This window comes from Macaca nemestrina, chromosome 11, assembly GCF_043159975.1.
Source record: "Macaca nemestrina isolate mMacNem1 chromosome 11, mMacNem.hap1, whole genome shotgun sequence".
Classification (NCBI taxonomy): Eukaryota; Metazoa; Chordata; class Mammalia; order Primates; family Cercopithecidae; genus Macaca; species Macaca nemestrina.
In genome coordinates this window covers 57,396,516-57,421,154 of record NC_092135.1, presented here as the reverse complement: position 1 = coordinate 57,421,154, position 24,639 = coordinate 57,396,516, and the positions used below count along the sequence as shown (strand labels likewise).

The 24,639-nt window shown below is 36.8% G+C and overlaps 1 protein-coding gene and 1 long non-coding RNA gene across 30 annotated transcripts in view; one reads left to right on the top strand and one right to left on the bottom strand.

Annotated features, from left to right (window-relative positions):
• The window catches only part of LOC105493186 (bromodomain adjacent to zinc finger domain 2B), a 412,599-nt gene that overhangs the window by 89,938 nt on the left and 298,022 nt on the right, over positions 1–24,639 (top strand). For 26 of the 29 annotated variants that reach the window (XM_071072832.1, XM_024796394.2, XM_011760666.3 and 23 more), the window contains one exon: positions 6,232–6,591. The gene's annotated coding sequence lies outside the window, so the exon portion shown is untranslated. Of the gene's footprint in view, positions 1–6,231; positions 6,592–7,080; positions 7,440–24,639 lie in introns of those variants that run through there. The other 3 variants (XM_071072836.1, XM_011760672.3, XM_024796400.2) reach the window with 1 other exon arrangement.
• On the bottom strand, positions 4,881–7,536 carry LOC105493189 (uncharacterized). The gene is made up of 2 exons (XR_011609802.1): positions 7,380–7,536; positions 4,881–7,085 (listed from the first exon to the last, which is right to left on the bottom strand). It is a non-coding gene; the product is annotated as an uncharacterized lncRNA (long non-coding RNA).

Genomic DNA, 24,639 nt, shown 5'->3' with positions numbered 1-24,639 from the left:
TAGAGACAGTCTCACCGTGTTGGCTAGGCTGGTCTTCAATTATCTGCCTGCCTCAACCTCTCAAAGTGCTGGCATTGCAGGCATGAGCCACTGTACCCGGCCCCATTTCTTTTTCTCTAAAATGGCTGCTTATCTCTCTAGTCATTTTGCTATCAGGTTGTTAGCCTTTTTCTTCTCTGTTTCTAGGCAGGCTTTACATATAAGGTTATTCAACTGTCTCATATAAGTTGCAAGTATTTCTTTACAGTTTGTCATTTGTCTTTATAGTTTGCTTGTAGTGTTTTGGTTTTGGTTATAGAAAAGCTATTTTATGTAGTAAGATTTACCAATATTTCCCTTTATTGCATCTGGTTTTGACCATTGCTGGGAAAGTTTTCTTTACTCTCTAATTATTGGGGAATCCTCCCACAATTTTTTCTAGTATTTGTATAGGTTCAATTCTTCATGTTCAAATATCTGATCTTTTTCAGTTTTATTTTTGGAACAGATCCAAGTTTATCCTTTTCCTTATGAATACCCACTTATTTGAACACCACTTTGTTTTTAGACAGTGCTCACTCTGTTGCCCAGGCTGGAGTGCAGTGACACAATCATGACTTACTTCAGTCTTGACCTCTTGGACTCAAGTGATCCTTCTGCCTTGGCCTCCTTGGTAGCTGGGACTACAGGCATGCACTACCATGCTTAATTTTTTTTTTTTTTTTTTGAGATGGAGTTTTGCTTTTGTTGCCCAGGTTGGAGTGCAATGGCATGATCTCGGGTCACTGCAACCTCCTCCTCCCGGGTTCAAGCAGTTCTCCTGCCTCAGCCTTCCATGTAGCTGGGATTACAGGCATGTGCCACCACGCCTGGCTAATTTTGTAATGTTTGATAGAGATGGGGTTTCTCCATGTTAGTCAGGCTGGTCTCAACTCCTGACCTCAGGTGATCCGCCTGCCTTGGCCTCCCAAAGTGCTGGGATTACAGGTGTGAGCCACCGCGCCCAGCACCTAGCTAATTTTAATTTTTTTTGTAGAGACAGGATCTAGTTGTGTTGCCCAGGCTGGTCCTGACCTCAAACAGTCCTCCCACCTTGGCCTCCCAAAGTGCTGGGATTACAGGCATGAGCTACCATGCGTGGCCTTGAACACCAATTATCAAAAACTCCATCTCTTCCTCACTGTTTTGAGATACAGCTTTTATCTATACTAAATTTCCATATGTACTTGGGTCAATTTCTCATTTTTCTATTATGTTTTATTGTTTTTTGATGCATGTGCCAGTGTTAACTATTAAGTTTTAAAGGTTTTATAATGCTTTAGTATCTGTTATGATTGTCCCCTCCACCCCCGGCAAAGCTCTCTTTTTCAAGATTTCCTGTGTTTTTCTTGTTTCTTTTTCCAACTGAATTTTATAACAAATTTATGCTTACAGCCGTGTTCTTAATCAGGGATGTTTATCAGAAGCACCTTTAGAGTTAAAGAGGAAAAGAAATACTTGACCCCCACCCAGACATAGTGAATTCTGGACGTTAGGGACATTTAAATTCACATAGTGAATTCTGGACACTGGGGACAATTCTAGATATTTAAAACAATCTCTACAGTTGATTCTGATAATCCTATTTTTAAAAGAGGCCTATAAAGCATCATAGCCAGGTTTTAATTCCAGACTACTTTATGATTTGTTTTCCCTTATGTATTCTGGCCCATAGTTAATGACTCCACCATCTACTATAAGCCAGAAATTTCTCTAGTCCTCTTTCACTCCTTCCTCTTCCTTAATTCTATTTTCAGTTAGTCACCAAACTGAAATTTTACCTCAGAAATATCTGGCTGTAAATCTCCAACGCCACTGTCTCTTACCATCATTCTTATGGACTGTTAAGCAATCCCTTCATGCTGCAGTCTATCATTTGCACTGCCTATACAGTTATTGTTCCCTTAAAACAAGGTTCATCATACCACTCCTTTGCTAGCCTTTGTTGGCTCTTAGGATAAATTCAACCACTTTACCATGGTACTTAGGCCTTTTACTCTCAGGTCCCAGCCTTCATCTTGGTCATGACATCCCTATCATCCCTTTATCTCTATCCTTCCCCATACTGAATATTCCCGCATACAGAATTTCTCACTAGTGGATAGACACCAGATCTAGTATCTCTGCATATTTACACTTATTGTTTCTTTCATTTAGAAGACCACCTCCCACCCTGAACTTCTTTGCCTGGTAAGCTCTCAGTATATAAGATGCAATTCAAATGGCATCTCTTTGATAAAGCCTTTTCTAGTCTCCCAGTGAGAATTAGTTGCCTTATCCTCTTTATTCTCACAAAACTTTATTATTTGTATCTTTATAATGTGATTTATATGAGTCTCTAATCTCCCAGGAATTCCACACTTTCCACATCAACCAAAATGTGAGCTTTTCATGTTTTTCCAGCCTCTAGCATAGCACGTAGCATATAGCAAGCACTCAAATGTTTGTTCAATGCATGAAAACAAATAAAGCTTCATTAGTCTGTAGTGACTGAAACAGAAACAAGATATAACAGTGGCCAGCTTGTTATACTGTTGAGATCTCTCGTTTGTTTTTCTTTGTAGTCAGCCTTCTTAGACTTCATTCTCTGTACATGGCAATTCCTTACTCTTTGAGAAACCATCTACAATACCCACAGTAGTAAATTAGATAGCCATCCAACTCTCTCTCTATATCTACCTATTTAAGAAGTTCTGTCTTTGTCCTAAAAACAGATGCTGCTTTATAGAAGAAAGTGCAACAATTTAGTCCATATTGGTGGCATAATTAGTCTGTGGGATGGGTAAATAGATATAGAATTTCAGAGTTAATTATTCACTAAAATTGGAAAAGATCTGCTTGATCATTAAATTCTTTCACAATTATGTACATGATGCAGTACTAATATAGATGATGATCTTGGGTAGAAGACTAAGTGTTGTTGGGAGTTAAGTTATTTTATAACTATAGCAATTATTTTATCTGAAGTTTTCGCCCTCAACTGTATGATTATGTTATAATCTCTGAAAAGATCAAGTATGATAACATGAAAAAAGGGAAGGAATCATATTTTTAAAATAATTTAAGCACAATTTCTTAGTAAGAAGGTATCAAATACTTGGAGTAATTCAGTTTAAAATTTCTAGGACATCATTTCTTTTTTAAGAAGAATCAGTTTAAAAGTACAGATTAAATTGAATAGTATATCTGAATTACCAAATAATATTAAGTAATTTTAAACATATATTTTAATATAAAATTAAAGTTTTTATTGAGTTTTACTGAAATAGAGAAATATTTATGAATTTGAGATATCTGTCAGTCGTTTACCAACTATTTTGTTAATTATTGATTTCCACATAACTTCATCATTGAGAATGTCACAGATATTTCCTGAAGTATATAACGAGCCCTTCATAATAAAAATGTTTTAAAATGTTTTTAAAAGACATTAAAATCAAGGTTTTCACTGTCACCCCTTTTCTCCTTTTTTCCAACCTTTTGATAAGATTATTTTGTTGTAAGTTACTTCCTTGTACAATCAAGTAAAAGAAAACTCTGCGTTGTATGTGGCTCCAGCTTGAAACTGCATATACATATTCTTATAAAAATTTTTGAATTATGATTCTAAAATTACTCAGGGGAATGATTTGAGTTTTTATATAGTAATCACTTTCATTACATATATTCTGTTTTTTCTGTTGATTAGACATATTTCCACAATTTAAATTAATGAATTTTATTACTTAAAATTTTTTTTTTCACAGCTTTCTTTTCTAAAATCCAGGCAATATAAATTACATATCCTTATGAAACCACTGTTTGGGAAACCAGTGTGGCATCTGCAATGCCAATTTTCAAAATATTATTGTCACCAAAAATTGAACCATGCTTTGCAGTATATTGTTTGAAATATTTAAGTAAAGGATGTATTCTTAATTATTCAAGTTACAATGTGCCACTTAACTTTATTTCAAGCAAAGTATATTTTGGGAGAATTCTTTATGAAAATCAAGATAACTTGAATCTAGCACACTTTCCTTATCTTTTCAAAATTAAATATTTTCAACAGTAATGCTAATGATTAGGTAAAGTGTCAGTAATAGATTGTTAAAATATTAATATTCAATACTTTACACATAGAAATATCACTGAATTCCATTTTTTAGTTACACATACTTAAAAATATTATTTATTTAATGACCACCATTATAGAACAATGCATTAACTTTTTTGTATGTGACTTGGGATAGAAGTCTTAGATACTAAGTGCATTCATACTTATATTTTAATCTATATTTTTCTTCTGGAACATTATTAGTAAATTTTGAGATTATAGAACTGTTGACCCAGTCACACATGTACAGAGCTTGGCCTCCGAGTTAATTAAATATGAGTTAATAATATATTATAAGGAAATTATTGTCCTTATTACAGTTATTAGGTAGTTACTCAAATTATAGCTTGAAAGGAATGCAGAGCATGGAAAACTCAGGATTAAATTATGCATTTGAACCTTAGGCCAGTTTTTACTGTAGAGACAGTTTGCTGCTTAAAGAGAAATTGTATGTCATTGAAATTAAATGCTTTTCTGGGGATGGAAGATTCCACTTTTTAATGAAATTACTGAGTGTGGTGTAGTGAAATGATTAAAATCTGTATTCCGGGAATGTGGCAGGGAAAAAAAATCAATAAGTGCTAGCACAGCTTTGCTGCTCAATGTGAATCCTGAGAATGAAATAAACTACTACAAAAATAATAATTAAAAACATATCAGCACATTAATTTATTTAGCATCAGTCTCCTGAGACATCATCTTCACTAATTTTTAGCATACATTTTACTATGTAATGAGCAGCCTTCTTTTCAGATATCCCTATTAGACAGGCAGTATTTCTGCCCTTCCCCCAGAGCTCCTGCATTGCAATCATTGTACTTGCACTTATTATGTTACAAATGACCGAGGTAAGGCTGACATTCTCAGTGCATGCAAAAAGACCTAGTCTGCCAAGCTTTTTTTTTTCCTAATGAAGCAGCTTTGTGAAATCTCCCCATGTGTTAATACTAATGAAGATCCTCCAGCACAATTAAAATCACAGCCAGTGGCTGAAGAGGAAACATAAAACAATAGCATCTTTTAAGATACATCTATCCACAAATGTATAAAATATACATAGATGATCAAATTATTCTCCGATAGCTTAATTTTTACTTACTCTTCATCCTGAAAATTAAATTAGGCAATATTTAGTTATATGAACTTTGAGAGTTTCTTGTGTTCTGGAGGGAAAAAACGGTACCTCAGCGAACTTATAAAAAAAAAAAAAAACGTATCTTCTTGGCTAATAAAGTGTTATCAAGATTAAGGCTTTCAAAAAAAATTGGTTTTTTTTTTAGGAATCTATAGGATGGGGTGCGGGAGGGAATGGGGCACCCATTACTACCAATAACTAAAGATTATTGTATCTTTAGTTTAACTTGATTGGTTGCAGGATTTGGGAATGGGGTTGGGGGAGTGGAAGGGTAAAAACAGAGTTGGAAGAGATTCTGGGGATAGACACATAGCATATGACTGCGTGTGTAGTTTAAAGGAGCAGAGGGCTACCAGTCTTACTCATAACTTGATTTTTAAAAAGTGTTCAGTGCCTACAATTTGCTATGCTTTTTTCTAACCTCTCAGAAACTGGAAAAAAAGCTATCGAGATTAACTTTTACAGTGTGTGCATGTAACTTTAAAACAATTGACTATTTTAACGTCTTTTATTTAAATTTTATTTTAACTTAGTGCGTAAACATCACAGCCAGTTTAACTTGTTCGTAGAAAGGCAGTAGAATTTTACCCCGGGACCATCTTGCATCCTGCTTTTTGAGTTTTAACATCCGCGAAATCTCGGCATATTAATTTATTTGGTTTGTAGAATTCTGAGTTTAGGAACAAAAAAAAGTTTAGGTGGAGATGGTAGTTGACCTATGCTCCCTACTCTGTAGCTTTTGTTTTTAAAAAACTAAGTTTTAAGTCCCATTTTCTGTCCTGTCTTCTTTAAAAGCAAAACAAAACATTTTAAGTTGCTTAACTTTTTCCTGGGACAAGGAACGGTGCAAACTCAAAGCTACAGTATTCTTGGAAAGAAGCAGCAACCCCCTCCCTTAGCTCCTTTAGGAGCTGATAGGTCATTTATTATTGGAACTGAAATGGTATAAACAATTCTCTCTCTTTTTTTCCCTTGTTAACAGCAACTTTCATTGTTAGAGAGAGGAGAGAGAGAGAAGCCTTGTTGGTTGACGTCACTTGGTTCATGAAGCCTTCGCCTAGAAGTGAAGCTGCTGAACAAACCTTGAGAAGAATCATCTCCTGCTTCAATCTGCTGCTGGATAGGAACTAATCAGAGAGAGAGAGGCGGAAGACGGAGAAGGAGGGAGTCGAGGGCTTTCCCGATCACAAATCTCACCTCCACTACAACTCTCTTTCTACTTTTCTTGCAGAAATAATAATAGAAATAAGGAGGTGGTGGGGTTTCCAAAAATCTTAACCTTCAACCATCTGGGGAAAAGGCAAAAATCCCATCTACCGCAACTCTCAGTTCGAAAGTAAAGGTGAGTTTAAAATCCTCGGGCGTGAGGGGTGCGGGTGAGGATGTAAATTCCCAGTGTTACAAAGCTGGTGGAAACAGCAGCGGAGAAACTGCGCTCGGGCAAGCGGGGGACTCCGGAGTTGCTGCGTGGAGGCGCTCGCCCCGCCGCCCTCTCGCCCTCCGCCGCTGTTTACCCTCGCCGGTCGGTGCGGCTCTTTGTTGTGGTGGCCGGAAGGCTGGGGTGGTTCTCGGGGTCCCGAGTGGAGTTTGGGGGAGGAGGCCGCGGAGATGTGCCGTCCTGGGTGGGAGGTGGGGGGTGCGGCATCAGGAGAACGTAAACTTTATTCCTAGAAGCCGGTGCGGGACTTCGCTTGAGTAGGGCCGCGGGGTGTGCTCCCGGCCGGGCAGGCGCTGCCGCCGCGAGTCCGCCGCCTTTGTGCCGGCCGCCTTGGCTTCGCGTCTCCTTCCTCTTCCCCTTCGGCTTCCAGCGCTCGGTCGCGGCCAACAGTTTTGCTTCTTAAAAAAACCACCTCTGTCAGCGTTGCGATGGCCGTTCCTACCCCGGAATATCCGCTGCTCCCCCACTCCCTGCCGGGGTAGTTTCTGGATCACCCCCCACCCCCGTCCGCCTCCTGCTGCCCTTTTTTGCCTCCGCCCCCTCTTCCCTCTCGGACTGATTAGCTGCGTCTGCCACCCCCACTCCCCGGCTCGGGCCTCTAGCTCTCCCGTGTGTAGCTGGAGGCTCTGAGTTTACTGAAGATGAGCGGGGGTGGGGGTGGGGCAGGTGGGATTGGGAAAAGATCTGGATACCTGGGAAGGTCTATGTCAGGACGCAGAAGGTTTGAGGAGCATTGCTTCTCATACAGTAAGGTCTGTGCCTTGGTCTCATCTTTTAGCAGTTCTTCCCCGGGAACGACCGCCAGCTCCCAACTCCTCTGCTTCCCTCTTTTAATCTTCTCGTTACCCCTCCCCCCCGCCCCCGTTCTCTTTCGCGGCTCCCTCCCCTTTAAGTAGTTTCACGAACCCCAGAATTGGGATTTGGGAAGGGGAAGGAAGTGTTTGAAGAGTCAGAGCTGGGTCTGTTGTTTGGGAGATGTTCTCTTCTTTTCTTTCTCCCTCTGTATTTATCTTTTGTCTGTTGCTTCCTTATAAAGAGGGAAGCAGCTGCAGTCCTTGGCCGAGTTGTTGAAATTTATCCCTTTGTGTATATTACAATATCCTCCATTTTTTTCCCTGCCCTCTAAACAACAAGCGTTTCGCCATCTTGGGCAATTTTATTCCCAAGTCTCTTTTTTATTTTTGAGGAAAGGAAAGAAGCATTAGGAAGTGTGTCTGGATAAGGCTCAAAGTTTAGGGAATGTTCCGGGGGCCCAGTGACGTCATGTAAACTTTATGGAGAAATTTTCCCAAGAGTACATTTTTTGCTTAATTTTTCTCCTGTTGTATAGGATTGTGTAACTTACAGGTTACTGATAAGTTGTGTGGCTTATATTTGTGTTTTGCTCTCAAAATGAGTATACGAAGTCTGCGTATTGTATGTTTTGGTAACAGGTGGAAGATTTTGTGCAAAAAATGGTAAACTTTTGTGCGTCATTTGTTATTTACCTAGTTTTTGTGTATTTTTTTCAATTTAAAGGTTTCAACTGTTACCTGTAGTCAGTATATCCCTTTCTTATTTGTTCTACTCTCCCCTATGGATTTTTTGAAAATTAGCTTGGTTAATATTTATGTATGGTTATTTTAGATTATCTGGCTCCCCGTTTATAATAAAATGATGTGAGGGTTTTTTTTCTATTATTTAGATTTTGAAGAGAAATGACTATGGAAAATACCTTAAGATAATGGATACTTTTAAAATTTAGTAGCAGATATTAAGTCAAACAATTGAGTATTTAAGAGGCAGAATTGATTTTAAAAGATATAATCGCTAGCTATAAACTCTTTGTCAGCCATTATGAACAGATAAACAATAAAAACTAGCACTGTTTTAATTTGCTTGTCTAACATAGTTTTTCGCCTCACAAAAGTTGGTTTGGTCACATGACCAAACTTAATGATACACTGACTAGTATATAAATAAGAGGCACTGTAAATTGAATGGGAAAATGGAATTCTGTCTCCTGTAGTCATTTTCAGTCAGCATATTTACGTCTCTTCTAACAAGGACATGAAACTGTCTGTATTTAATTTGCATTTTCTTTGTCTTCTGGGTTGAGGGAAAAACACTGACTACAATTAACTTAAAAAAAGCTAATAGAAACAATTCTGAATACATTGAAAAGATTTGTCTAACACACAAAAATTTATGTTCTATATGGTATGTTTTTATTTCTGTAGCAGTCTTCTTTGGTGTTATTTATCCAGGAATTTGCTTCATGTAATATGCTATATAGAAAGTTGAATGTCTGCCATTTATGTGAATTGTAGGTAGGTGAAAAATGTTTAAATAGTTAAAAGCACATAGAACAGATGGTTCTAAATTATACATGCAACAAAGGACTAGAAGATTTGGCAGATTATAAATGGCAAGCAACAGAGGATAAGCAGTTTAAGAAAATGGTAGTTAAGTACATTTGATGTCTCACACCTATTGTAAACACTGTACATATTATTGTCACTGTGCTGCATAATCAATAATTTGGACAACATTAAGACACTTGTATGGTTCAGATAGAAAAAAGTAATTTTTACAAGTATTTGAAACAAGTGGTTGAATTTAAAATTATTTTAAACCTATGATGATGATGTTTTTTTTTTTTTTTAGGAAATCAAATTGTATACTTTAAAAATAAAAAGTTATTTATGAGAACTTAATATTGTGTTCTTACAATGATTGGAGAGAAATAGGAATGGGTACATATTTTAAAATCCAGATAATAGTAGCTTCACTGTTCTCACATATTAAATTAGTGCCGAACTGTAGTACCATGTACTCTTGCAAACACTAATGAAAAAACACTTCTAAACTCTTCAGTCTTGAAAGTGCATTTATTGGAATACTGCTGGCATCATTTATGAAATACTTATTAAGTGAAGAAAGGATATATTTTAGTTTTAATTTTTGAGTTTTGTACATAACAGTATGATACTGATTTTACTTGAATATAGTTTATTTTGAATTTTTAGAATAGATGGATTCTTACGCAGTTTTTTCTTTCTAGAAGAGTCTCTGAGTAATTATATTTAGCATTTTCAAAAAATTTCGAATAGCTTAAAGTATTCAACTTCGTAGAAATTTGTTTTTATTTTTTATAAGCCATTCATTTAAAATGCACATAAGACTGTAATGGAAACCTTAGAATTTTAATTCTGTTGCCCTTTCTCCCATTTCTTTGTTTGCATGTTTATTATAGAACTGCAGTGTAAAGGAGCAGATGTTTTGCCAAACATCCTGATGTGTTGCTTTTTCTTATGGGAGTGCATAACTGTTCCTTCTGATGCATCAACTTGACAGCTGGTTGATTTCATGGAGCTGCTAAGAAGCCATTAGTGGTGTCATTGAATTGAAACAGAACAGTCACTCCCAGCTTGAACTGCAATTGTTAATGTCTTTGTTGCTACTTTTGTGTTACTATACAAGATGTAGGATATCACAGTTGCATGAAAGTTCAGGATTTCTGTCTTATCTCCTTGAATTAGTGAAAGTATATTTTGGAACTTGATTACTTTTAGGTTTAAAGGATTCTCAGAGAAGGGATTTTAAGTTATAGTTTCTGAGTAGAACTACCAAAAGAAGAAATATGATTTAGCACAAAGTAATATGGTGATTTTGACCCTTAAGAGGAATTATGCCATCAAGTTTTAGTGATTATTAATATATTTGATTTCCTGGGGGATTAATTAAGTTACCTAGTTAGGTATTTTAAGAGTTTTTTTGGTTACATAAAATTAAGTATTTTGTACCATGAAGTTTTAAAAATACTGCTGCCCTGTTTAATAAATGTTAATCCATTTGGCCGTTTCTTTAAACTTTTGTTGTAGGAGGTAATCAGAAAAGAAAAGAAATAATTATTGGGGAAAGAGGCAGTTTTGTATTTAATTTTTCTTTATAATGAGGCTAGAATGTTATTTAAAAATTCATACAAACTATGATCTAAAATAATTTACTGTAGACATTCAATGATTTTTAAAAATTGAAATTATGTTTTATTGTTATAACTTTTATTGATAGTTTCAGCTATCATACTAAAATGTGTGATACTAAATATGTGATACTAAAATGGTGTGATACTAAATATGTGATACTAAAATGGTGTCATCCCATTGGTGCCTACACATATTCTACTTTTTCTAATTATTTGCATGGTGTTTTTTGGTGGTAGAGGAAATGGGAGGGAGAAAAGAGGAAGAATGAAAAGTGATAATCCCAACACAGAAAAACACATTTAAAAAAAATACATGTAAATAAGATTTAAGGATGTAATACAGTTTATTACTATGTTAAGAGAATTTTTCTAGTCCCAGTATTTATTGACTTTTAATTTGTAGGTCTTTAGGTGTATTAGGCATTTAAATAATTATTCAAAGAGCATAACATTTGTAACACTTAAAATAGTTTGCCATTACAAAAATAAAATATGAAATTGATTAGAATATATAATTTGCTCAAAACTTTCTCTACAATATAAATTTTTAACACTTTTAATATGCCACTGATTCCAGAATTATGATTTCCTGAAATCATGAGTTTATAGAGACATTTTCCTTTTAAATAGGTTGTACATTACTGTGACTAAAGCTAAGATTTATATTCAGGCATTATGCTTTCTCAACCCTTTTTTTTTTTTTTTTTTTTTTTTTTTTTTTGAGACGGAGTCTTGCTCTGTCACCCAGGCTGGAGTGCAGTGGCCGGATCTCAGCTCACTGCAAGCTCCGCCTCCCGGGTTTACGCCATTCTCCGGCCTCAGTCTCCCGAGTAGCTGGGACTACAGGCGCCTGCCACCTCGCCCGGCTAGTTTTTTGTATTTCTTAATAGAGACGGGGTTTCACCGTGTTAGCCAGGATGGTCTCGATCTCCTGACCTCGTGATCCGCCCGTCTCGGCCTCCCAAAGTGCTGGGATTACAGGCTTGAGCCACCGCGCCCGGCCTCAACCCTTTTTATATAGTAGCCATACAACTCCTTAAAAAGAAAATAATTCTGTTACCTTTGACTATGACTCAATATTTAAGAAATGTATTTACTCATAACATATTTTTGTTGAGGTAGATATTCATATAAATCAAATTATGGTACATTGAATTGTGTATGAAATGTGAAAAAATTTTTTTTAAGTACTCCTGGTGCTTAGTTTATTTTTAGAGATAATATAGTCTTAATTGTACTACACATAAACATCCTGTAGTTTAAGGAGAAATTTTCAGGCATCAGATTTCTTAAAGGAAGGTAATTCTCAATAGAAAGGTCATTTTAAAAGTTAAAACTTCGATTTACAGGTTTTTCTGTTGACCGTAGTAAGTATGAAATTATGGGTAATAAATATATTTAATTCATTTTCAACTGCATATTGAGTTATAAAATATTGGCCACATCTTTATTGAAAACAGGAAAAGTAAATGAATATATATGACTTTTAAATGTTTTGAGTGCTATTTGATTTGTGGCAGTCATGATAGAGTTTGAAATGTAAAATATTTAAAAGTATGGATATTTACAAGTTAAATATTGAGTTTTTAACATTAATAGGGTTTTATAAGAGTATGAGGTGAAAATGTAGTTTTTATTCCACATAAAGTTTTACTATATAAGGTAAGAGTATTTCAATTTGTTTTAAAAGGTAAAGTTAATTTTTAAAAATAGTTTTTATAATTTATAAAATTCAACTTGTACTTTGGCTTTTGAATGCGTTTCATTCAAATAAAAATTATTGCATATTGGGGATAATAATAATGACGGCAACATAGATATGAACCTTTACTAATTTTGTGTTGTGCACATGTGTGCATGGCATATAAGAAAAAGGAGCATTTGGTTTGAAGATAAATCTATTCTTGCATTGGTACTTCAGTTATGTGTAGACATAATTGTGTGTTTTTTCCTGTTTTCTCCTCTTAACACTTTTCCACAAACATGCACTCATTAATCAAAGATGGTGCACTCCTGCTGAGGGCAGAGAGGTTCATCAAATTGGCAGTCAGTTTGGTGTAAAGAACAGTGTACTGAAGCTCTTAACTCGCTAGGACATAAATAAATCTAAGGTCTTTGTATGCAAACCCTAGAGGTTAATACTGTATAATTCAATGTCCTGTCTTTGTTTTTATGATTGATGTTTTTAAATATTTCAAGCTTGGTGAAAGTCTTCTAGTAGGTCAGGTCTGACAATCTGATTGGCTGTAGTAAGAAAGCATTAGGTTGTCAGAAGGACTTTGAGTATGCTGCAGAGATTTTGATTTTTTTTTCCTACGAGATCATTGTCATATTGCCTGAGCTGTTATAGGAATGTACCAATGATTGACATTCCCTGCTGTGATAATGGACCTAGTGCATGAAATGCCAATAGTTTGGTCCTATTTGTTCAGAAGCTTACTGCTATTTGTATCCTTAACAGAGCTAACATGTAGAACAAGCAAAACTACTGGGATTTCTCTGTAGAAATAGTGCTGGGATTTGGCTTTAACATGAATTGGTTGCATATTCATAATTTAAGAACAGCTGGTTACAGCAAGCACATAGTCATTTGCAAGCTATTATAAACCATTCCACTCACATGGAGCCTGTGCTTGGTGATTTTTTTTTTTTTTTTTATTGATCTACCTGCATTTAAAATCTGGTCACTGCTGCTACAGAAGCTCTTCATTTTAGCTGTGTTTGCAACACAGAACAGGTTCAATTTTAAATATTTAATTTAAACTTAATGCTGAATAAAATGAAGAAGCATTGCAGGAAACAAGTGTAAAAGGTCATGTCTTACCTGTCATATAGTTAATCTTGGACAGAACCGAACAAACAAACCTAGATTTTACAACTATTGTAATTTTTGGAATATGTGTTTTATTATTTTGTCCATAGATCAATAACAGGATTATCCTTGATTTGAAAATATTGCTAATAATATTTTAATAGTTATACATAGTTTTGGGAAACAACATTAACAGTAGATTGTGATTAATTAGTCTAAAACAATGTCATCTAATATGTAGAAAAGTAGTAGTATAATACTTTTAGCTTATGAGTGGTGGTGTAAAGCAAGATAGAAGGGAAAATTGACAGGACTTTATAATTGGATTAGAATAATGCTAATCCTAAAACTGTAGAGTTACTCTAGTTTTTTAGAAGGAATCTAATAAGGAGTCTCTTTTGCATTTTGAGTCACTTTTGGAATATTAAGCACAGGTAGGCTCTTACAGTATTTAGATGGTATTGGTAAGTTAGGACAGCTATAATAGTTTCCTGCATGTTGTCAGTAATAACTGTAAGGGAAGAGGAGAACACCTTTACATCTCAAGCTTTCAGTGAGAAGGGTGGGAGGAGAAAATGTTAAATGCTATTTCAGCTCTCCTTTTAGGAATCACAGGGAGCTGTGTTGATTTGTGTGTGTTAAAATAAGTGAATACCTGAGTGATTTATAATGATGCGTTTCCACACATGGTGTTAGGCTCACATGTGCATGTATGTGTTTGTCCCCACACTAGATGATAAAGTAGCTCTCAGCACTTCAAGGTTGAGTTCCAGTCCTAAGAGTGCATTTTACTCTTTCTTGGCTTCACAAATGGCTGGATAGGTTCGTAATATAACAGAATATATGGCCAAATTTAATCTAGCTGATAGTAGGCTGTACTTTTTTAAAAAACAATAAATCCAAAGGTTATTAAAGGATGATGCATTATATTTTAGTTTTGAGTTGCATAGGATCATAACTGTAATTAGTTAACTTCCCATTATTTGAGATTACATCAGGCGTTTTGTAAATTATTTTATGTCCTCTTCTCTCCCTTTTGACTATTGTCCTTTCATTTATTTCTCTGTTCTTTAGCATCTCATCACAGAATAAAGGAAAGAAAATTCAAACAAATCTGGTTTTCCCTGCCTTCCCCACTTCTTGATGAAGAGGAGTTCTTAGTTTTTGACTAAAATGGAGGTTTAGGATTTTATTTGTCTGCCTTTTCTGGTTCTCATTACATAAATAATTATATTTAGAAAAGAAGAAGTGTGAGTTAATAGACTGAATTTTTATTTTTACTTTTTTTTTTTTTTTGGAGACAGGGTCTCACTCTGTTGCCCAGGCTGGAGTGCAGTGGCACGATTCCAGTTTACCTCAACCTCCTGAGCTCAAGTGATCTCCACTGCCTTAGTCCCCCAAGTAGCTGGGACTGCAGGCTTATGCCACCTTGCCTGGCTAATTTTTGTATTTTTGTAGAGATGGGGTTCTAGCACGTTTCCCAGGCTACTCTTGAACTCGTGGACTCAAACGATCTGCCCACCTTGGCCTCTCAAAGTGCTGAGATTACAGGCATGAGCCACCACGCCTGGCCTGACTGAATTTTTCTATACTGTGTTAGTAACCCAGCAAAACAAAAAATTTAGTCATTGTTTGAAAAAGTGAAATGACTCAGTGACACCCACCAGAGGAGAATTGCACATATTTGATATACTTGTATTCTAGTATTAATAATAGGAAAAGGAGGAGGCATCTACCTTCATTCTTCAAGCTTTTATTGAATGCTCTCTCCAAGCATGCTCTGGAAGAGCTATGGATAACAATTTATGAAAGTACATAATAGGAGAGAGATGGCTTCTCGTTGGATTAATTAGAAAAGGCCCTTTGGTTTAGGTAGCATTGAACTAGATCAAGAACAATTAAATTTTGAATATTCACAGATCAGGAAGAAAAGATCCAAGAAAAGAAGGACTGCATAAGCCCATTATAGAACAAATGTAGAGCTAGAGCTCTATATTAGAGCCAGTCCATTTGACATCTGGGATGGTTCTGCCTTTTCAAGGTCACCCCAACCCATCCATGCCTCTTCCACTAGAAGGAAAAGAAAATGTCATGGGATCCTTCCTTTCCTCCATTGCTTTCAAAATTGACTGCTTGGCTTTTTCTGGAGAAGATGGGTCAATCAGTTTCAAATCCTCCATTTCAATGATAGGCTTCTTTGTGGAGTCCGGGTTAAAACTGACAAAACCGCCCTTTCTGATCAGAGGTATTTAAATCTTCTGTTTTGAGATTAACCAGAATCCCTCCCTTCTCCTTGGTTCTTTTCCTATGCTTTTGTGAATAGTTTTTCTGGAAACCTAATGCATGATCACCCCTGCTAAGAACATTGAGTAGGCCGGGCGTGGTGGCTCACAGCACTTTCGGAGGCCGAGGCGGGCAGATCGCAAGGTCAGGAGATCAAGACCATCATGGCTAATATGGTGAAACCCCGTCTCTACTAAAAATATAAAAAAGAATTAGCAGGGCGCAGCGGTGGGCGTCTGTAGTCCTAGCTACTCAGGAGGCTGAGGCAGGAGAATGGTGTGAACCCAGGACGTGGAGCTTGCAGTGAGCAGAGATTGCGCCACTGCTCTCCAGCCTGGGCGACAGATCAAGACTCCACCTCAAAAAAAAAAAAAAAAAAAGAACATTGAGTGGAGAACAGAGGGTGATATATGTGTATCCCTTTTCTCCATGATGATGGCTATGGCTCAAAAAAACACTTTATTTCTTTTAGTTCCTTTGGATGAATGCAGAAGACAAGCAGACTGCTGGACTGCTAGTAACGGGCGTATCTGTAAAGACAAAAAGGAGGGCCGGGCGCGGTGGCTCATGCCTGCAATCCCAGCACTTTGGGAGACCGAGACAGGCAGATCATTTGAGGCCAGGAGTTTGAGACCATCCTGGCCAACATGGTGAAACCTTGTCTCTACTGAAAATACAAAAATTATTTTTTTGAGGCACAGGTTGCAGTGAGCCGAGATAGTGCCACTGTACTCCAGCTTGGGTGACAGAGTGAGACTCCATCTCAAAAAAAAAAAAAAAAAAGCACGATTTATAGCCCCTATTTTCATAACATCAATACTGGTTTTCACTAAAAATAGAAATCTCACTAAAAGAGTATGCAAAAGGAAAGATTTAAAAAATTTTCAAAACACAAATATATGAAAGATCTTTTACATTATGTCTTGGCCAAGGACAATAAATTTTAGTGGTTAGTCTTTTCCTAACTTCATTACTACTACATCATAATAATGATGAAATTCATTATTACTGCATATTAATGAAATGTGTTTTATTTGCAGTATTGTGATGAACATTTACTTGCAAGAGATTTGTCATAAGAAAACCTTAAAACTTTTATGTAACCATTTTTTATCTTGTACAAGGATAAGTTTTGAGGTAAATTAAAGATGGAAAACAGTGGAATAAAAGTTATCTAGTGTCTAAGTTTAGTTCGAAGCCATACTTACGATCTTTTCTGGTTTCTATGATGACATGGTTGTTGATACATGCTTCTGATCTTTGGGTAATGTCTTGCTGTTAACATAAACCATTGTGATGACATAAGCAGCACCAAAACCTGTCTTCAACATTTGAAAAAATCAGGTGCAGCCTGTATGTAAGTCACAAAATGACCTTTTCTTCCTCTCTGGGTTGTTAGTGCAGCATGCTGAAAAAAAACAGGGTCTGCAAGACAACAGTAACTGACAGAGGTGTGGGTCAAATCTCTTTATTTTAAAAGAGGAGTTACTTTGGAGCCAAAGTTAAGTGTTCTTAGGGTTTGGGCAGAAACAACAAAAAAGGAGACAATTTTAAATAAGATTTCTAAATGCAGTCAGAGTGGAGCATTGTTAGGTAATCAAATCCTCTTGGAACATATCAAGATTGTGTCCATAGTGGTGTAAGTATTTTAGCATTAAATTTCTGTGCCTTGTCATTAATATTTTCTGCGACTTGTTGGGAAAATAACTTATCTGTAGTCATGCCTTGGGGATTTGAACTAAAAAGTTGAAGGGTTAGGGAAGGGCAGTGTAAATAGTAAACACTTGATCCAGGAAGAGAACATGTAATAACTTTGGACAGTTAGATAAAAGTTGTCTTTGTCCTTTCCCCTGCAGAAAGCCTGTTCGTAGGCACACTTGCCAAAACTCACAAAAGAGAAGAATTGTTTTAAAAAACGTGAAAATGTTTTTGTACTATGTGTGAAATGGGAAGGTAGGAATAAGGCATGCCTGGGAAGAAAAGCTAAATTGAATGTGACCAGAATTTTACTGTTTTTAAATTTTCATTATTATTAATTTTTTAGAGACAGGATCTTGCTCTGTTGCCCAGACTGGACTGAACTGGGCACAAGAGATCCTCCCATCTTAGCCTCCTGAGTAGCTGGGACTACAGGCATGCACCACTCAGCCTAGCTGTTTTTTTTTTTTTTATAATGAAGTGTTCTATGATGTAGTACCTTGAATTTGACCTTTTGCATTTTAATATGAAACACCTTTTGTGAAATAGATTATTTTTGCAAATATTTTATTTGTTCCAAGTAACATTTAATATATTGCAGGTACCAACTAAAGTAATTACATGTACATGGGTAAAAATACATGTTTGTTTCTACATTTACAATCTCAGCACTTTAAAAGTGAGCTAAAAATAATCCTACAGCTACCCATGGAAATAAATAAAAATCATCAAGCCAGGCGCAGTGCCTCACACCTGTAATCCTGGCACTTTGGGAGGCCAAAATGGGAGGATCACTTGAGGCTAGGAGTTCAAGAGCAGCCTGGTCAACATAGCAAGATCTTGTCTCTACACCAAATTAAAAAAACAAAAACAAAAACCAGCTGGGTGTGGTGGCATGCACCCGTAGTCCTAGCAACTTGGGAGGCTGAGGTGGAAGGATCGATGGAACCCAGGAGCTCAAGGCTGCAGTGAGGTATTATTGCATTCTCCAGCCCGAGTAACAGAGTGAGATCCTGTCTCTGTTTCTGTCTCTGTCTCTCTGTCTGTCTCTCTGTCTGTCTCTCTCTCTCTCTCCTCCCCCACCCCCCATCCTATCTCTCTGTCTCACACGCGCACACACACACACACACACACACGCGCGCGCACACACGCAATATATTGTCAGTTCTTTAGATTTTTTTTTTTTTTTTTGAGAGCAAGTCTCGCTCTGTCACCCAGGCTGGAGTGTAGTGGCATGATCTCGGCTCACTGCAAGCTCCGCCTCCCAAATTCACGCCATTCTCCTGCCTCAGCCTCCCCAGTAGCTGGGACTACAGGCCCCCGCCACCACGCCCGGCTAATTTTTTTGTATTTTTAGTAGAGACGGGGTTTCCCCACGTTGGCCAGGATGGTCTCCATCTCCTGACCTCGCGATCCGCCCACCTCGGCCTCCCAGAGTGCTGGGATTACAGGCATGAGCCACCATGCCTGGCAGTTTTTTAGATTTAAAAGTAATTTTCCTACTTTTAAGCTGAAAAATGCCCTCCTCACCAAACTTTTTATAGTTATTTCTCATATTTTTAATGTTTTGACATTTAATGATTTTGCATTCCTTTCTGCTAGTAAAACTGTCCTTTTATGCTCATATTAAGGCCCAACTTCCCATCGACACTTACCTATACCGTATTTTCATGATATATTGCATTCTCTAAAACTTCCGTTATAAGGAATGTTGAGTTAGATAACTAAAGGTCAGTTTTTTAAAGCATTGTCATGTTTTGGTTGTAATTTTGTTTTAACCTCTTGTGATAGGAATCTTTCAAAAAAATACCAATTTTATTAAATATATTGAGAGTATTCAAACTGCTTTCTTTGATAAGGCAGGCTTATGCTGATAAGTAATTCTATTACATTTTAGATGCCTAAATTAAAACTATTTGAGTATCAAAATATTTTACTCTATAAATATGTACAATTATTATGTGTCAATTAAAAATAGCTGGGCATGGTGACTCACACCTGTAATTCCAGCTACTCGGGAGGCTGAAGTGGGAACATCACTAGAGGCCAGGAGTGTGAGACCAGCCAGAGCAACATAGTAAGACTCCCATCTCCAAAAATAAAATAAAATTAAAAATACACATATAAGAAAGGGAAAAAAACTACTTGAGAATATAACTTGGATTTAAAAAAATAAATTCCCATATCATATTTGTGTCATTTGCTTCTTTATGATAAAAGGGTATATGCAGCTGTACAACTTGACAGTTACTTATTCCTTCTTACAGTTAATCATATTCATTGTCCTTTGACTTTTCTTCTTTAAAAGTGTATTTCTTCACTATAAAATATTAATAAAAGTTTTAAAAAACAGAAAAGCATTAAGATAAAAATTTCAAATGTTCACAATTCTATTATTCACAGGCTACTATATGCATTATTAGTTTGTTTTATGTTGAAATGAAATATTTACTGAAATGAAAGTGTTCATTAGTGAAACAGCAGGTTGGTGTCGTGAACCTATCCCTGCAAAAGATGAGAATGACAGGAGTGGGCATAGAGTGAAATGCTTCTGTGGTATTACCTAAGAAAGAACTAAAATAATCCACTGGATTAAGTGACAAGGACATTAGTGACCTTGGCATTAATAGTTTCAGTGGAGTGGTTTGGATTAAAGCTATAGAAATGGAAACATGTTTAAATAGTTGTGGGGTATTTTTTTGTTTTTTGTTTTTTTTGTAAGGAGCAGGAAAAGAAATTGGGTAGTTTCTGGGAAGGAAATATAGGAAGATGTTTTTTGTTTTTTGTTTTTTTTAAACCGGGGACTGAAGATATAGGGGCAGAGGATATAATTCAGAGATTCTGTGAGAAATGGGAAGAAATGGGTTCCAGACCCATGTTAGACTGATTATCATGAACTGGAATGAGGGATACTCTTTTATTGTAACTAGAGGGAAAGAAAAAATGTGGGAGTGCATAGTAGTGAAATTGGAGCTTGAGGAAAGAAATTTCAGAGAGTTCTAGTTCCAAATGTTAGCACTTCTTTTAACAGAAATGCCTCCTTATGGCATTTTAAATAAAACAAGTTTTAATTTCCATTTTTAAAATGTAAATTTATGTATTTTTACAAAATGGCTATTACGTAGTTTTTGCATTCTACATTGTTTATTAGCTCTTTATTAGTTATTTGGATTATATCATGAGCATTTTTTTGTCATTAAGTATTTTAAAAGACTGTATAATAATTTATCCAATCTTAGGACATTTAAGTTTTTTTGTTTTTGTTTTTGTTTTTTATGAGAAGGAGTCTCGCTCTGTTGCCTAGCCTGGAGTATAGTGGCACAATCTCGGCTCACTGCAACCTCTGCCTCCCAGGTTCAAGCAATTCCCCCTGCCTCAGCCTCGTGAGTAGCTGGGACTACAGGCACATGCCACCACGCCCAGCTAATTTTTGTATTTTTATTAGACATTGTGTTTCACTATATTGTCCTGGCTGGTCTTGAACTCCCAGCCTCAAGCAGTCCACCCTCCTTAGCCTTCCAAAGTGTTGGGATTATAGTTGTGAGCCACCGTGCCTCGCCTCACTATATGTTATTATATGATGGAATGAAATAACATCAAGCATCCCTCAGCTTTTTTTATTCTAAGTTATTTCTGTAGGATTCATTCTTAGCGATTGAATTGCTAGATCAAAGAATATGAATATTTTATATATAGTGGTATTCTGGAAAATATTAACTGGTTTGTATATGTGGCAAAGAGAGCCTTGATTTGTAGTGTCTACTCTTTTCCTGTGTAAATACTGCCACCATGGCCTGTTTCAATCCTACAACTTAATGCAACTGAACAAAGTTGAGAAATGTAGTTGTACAATCATTATATAGTATTTTCATCATAATCATACTATAGATGTAAAATAACTTCCTACAGCATAAATAATAAAATGTAAAATAATTAGGAAGTGATGTTTTGAGTGTTTATTACCGTATTATAATTTATTGACTGTAAGTTTATATAATTTAATTAATAATGATTGTTTTTAACAACTAGATTGCAAGAATTCCCAAGAATTAACAGTTGACTCTTGTGAGCCACTATGAGCAAGCTCTAGCATACCAATGCTAGGTTATCTTTTTTAGTTCTCCTCTTCCTGTTTCTTACTCCCATTTCTGATATGTATGGTGGAATTTTTTACTGCTAGATTGTTGTTTCCAATATAGCGATAAATATGGGTGTAGAAGACCAGTGTATCATTTTTTTCACTTATGGCTCGTAGGTTTATCTTGCTTTAAACTGAAATCTTTATGCATGATGGAGTCTGTTTAAGTGAAAGAAGTGAAGTTTAGATTCCCAACTTATTTTTTTTCCAAAAGAGTCCAGTTTTCCCCAAAACATCCTACTGACTGTTGATTGAATTATTCAACTCTTATGGTTTTAATAATTTTTCAGTTGATTTTCTAGGGTTTTCTAGATATATAATCATATACAAATAAAGGTAATTTTTCTACCTTCAGTATTGTAACTTTATTGTATAAAGAATGAAATTAAGCTGACTACTATTTGCAATGTATTGGTAACATTGGGCACTCTTATCTTTTCCTGACTTTGGAAATGATTCTAGTACTTAGTCTTTTTTTATGGTATTACCTTTTGGTTTGTTATACGTGTTTTTAAAGATCATGTTAAGCAAGCATGCATCTATTTCTATCTTCGTTTTTTGTTTTTTTTTTTTTTTTTGAGACAGAGTTTCGCTCCTGTTGCCCAGGCTGGAGTACAATGGCACAATCTCTGCTCACCGCAACCTCTGCCTCCCAGGTTCAGGTGATTCTCCTGCCTCAGCCTCCAGAGTAGCTGGAATTACAGGCACCTGCCACCACACCTGGCTAATTTTTGTATTTTTTGTAGAGACGGAGTTTTATCACGTTGGCCAGGCTGGTCTTGAACTCCTGATCTCGTGATCCACCCGCCTCGGCCTCCCAAAGTGCTCGGACTACAGGCGTGAGCCACTGTGCCCAGCCTTTTTTTTTTTTTTTCTTCTTTTGAGACAGGGTCTCACTCTGTCACCCATTCTGGAGTGCAGTGGCACAGTCTCGGTTTACTGAAGCCTTGACCTCCCGGGTGCAAGTGATACTGCAGACTTTTTAAATCAGGAAAGGAAGTTGAATTTTATTAAATGCTTGGGAAACATGGTAATGCTTTTTTACCTCAGTGTTGTTGAAGGGTTTTTTTTTTTTGTTCCTTGTTTTATGATTTGTGCTACAGGTATAGATGTTGACCATTTTAAATATTTGGAATAAGGGGCAAGAAGAGCTAGGCAACAGGAAGTATAGTTTCCATATGTTTTTTCCTAGAACTTTTTCTCTGAGTCTGTTGAGATCTTTGCTGCTGTTCTGTATGTGAGGGTGGAACTCTGATTTTAGCAGTTTCCCTGCTTTAAGGAGAACTTGGCACACCTGAAGATGTGAGTGGGAGGAGGGAGAGAATGACTCTCTGTAATCCTGTGGATTCTGAGTTTTGTATGATGAGTCAGAGCTTTTGTCTGCTTAGTCAGATTTGATCCTCACCTTCAAAGCTGTCTCCTCAACCCTAATGAAAGGTTGAGAAAAATAAAGACGATGAGGCCAAAAAAGTAGCTCTATTATTTTCTGCTCTGCGAACATGTGTCCCAAGATCTGTGATTCTCCACTTCTCTTTATAGGCCCCCCATGATTCTAAACATCAGCTATGAAAGTTATGCATTAGGACGTTTCTGAATATTCTCTTACTTACTAAATTGTGAACTTTGCCCTCTTAGGGCATATGCTTATAGAATCAGTGTTATTAAAATAGTACTGGTATTTTCCCTGGTTCCCACACTAATTTTGGTCCTTTTTGCCCTGTTTGGTGGATTTCGGGACAGGATCATGTGAATGTATGTTATTCAGATTTTAAAGGCTCTTTTCACAAAAATCTCCCTCAGAAGAATTAGTGTCATTTTATATACTCTTGCAACTGGAAGTTGAGAATATTTTTTCATTTTTTTAAACAATGGGAATATTATTATTTTAATTTATATATTCTTGATTGTTATGGATAATCATATATGCCTCAATTTGTTAGGGAATTATATTTGTTTCTGAATTATTTGGCAGGAATGGTTCTGGTAAGATTTTTGGAGCAATGTGATCATATAATTATCTTAAAGATTTTTCTTGATCCCCCCCAAAAGGCTGGTCTCATTATGAGGTATGGCTTATTTACATAGGTGTGCAAAAATATTAATTAACCATATAGGCTTCCTTGAGTTAACTTGTGCATATTTTGAGCCTATGCACTGTGTACAACTACTAAAGCTACAAAATTAACTTTGTAACTTTTTCTAAGGAATCTGAGCTAGGACATTTAAAAATTACTGATGTTTCCTCTACTCAGGCTAGAAAGCAAGCCTGGGACATTCTACCAGATTTTACCTACTATAGTACCCCCAACTATCCCTCAGATTTCTTTTTTTTTTATTTTAATTTTTTTTGAGGTGGAGTCTCGCTCTGTCGCCCAGGCTGGAGTACAGTGGCACAATCTCGGCTCACTGCAAACTCCACCTCTCGAGTTCACGCCATTCTCCTGCCTTTGCCTCCTGAGTAGCTGGGACTACAGGCTCCCGCTACCACGCCTGGCTAATTTTTTGTATTTTTAGTAGAGATGGGGTTTCACCGTGTTAGCCAGGATGGCCTTGATCTGCTGACCTTGTGATCCGCCCGCCTCGGCCTCCCAAAGTGCTGGGATTACAGGCGTGAGCCACCGTGCGTGGCCCCAGATTTCTTTTTTTTATTTTTATTTTTTTGAGACAGAGTTTCCCTCTTGTTGCCCAGGCTGGAGTGCAATGGCGCAATCTTGGCTCATGGCAACGTCCACCTCCTAGGTTCAAGCGATTCTCCTGCCTCGGCCTCCCAAGTAGCTGGGATTACAGGCATGAGCCACCACCCGGCTAAATTTGTATTTTTAGTAGAGACGGGGTTTCTCCATGTTGGTCAGGCTGGTCTCAAACTCCTGGCCTCAGGTAATCCACCTGTCTCAGCCTCGCAACATGATGGGATTACAGGCTTGAGCCACCATTCTCGGCAGTCCCTCAGATTTCTTAAGTTTGTGGCCTGCCAGGAAGTGATCTTCCTTATCACTTAAAAGGCTGAGCCCCTGTAAGACAGGGACCAGGCTAGTTTTCTAGGGAGGGCTCGTA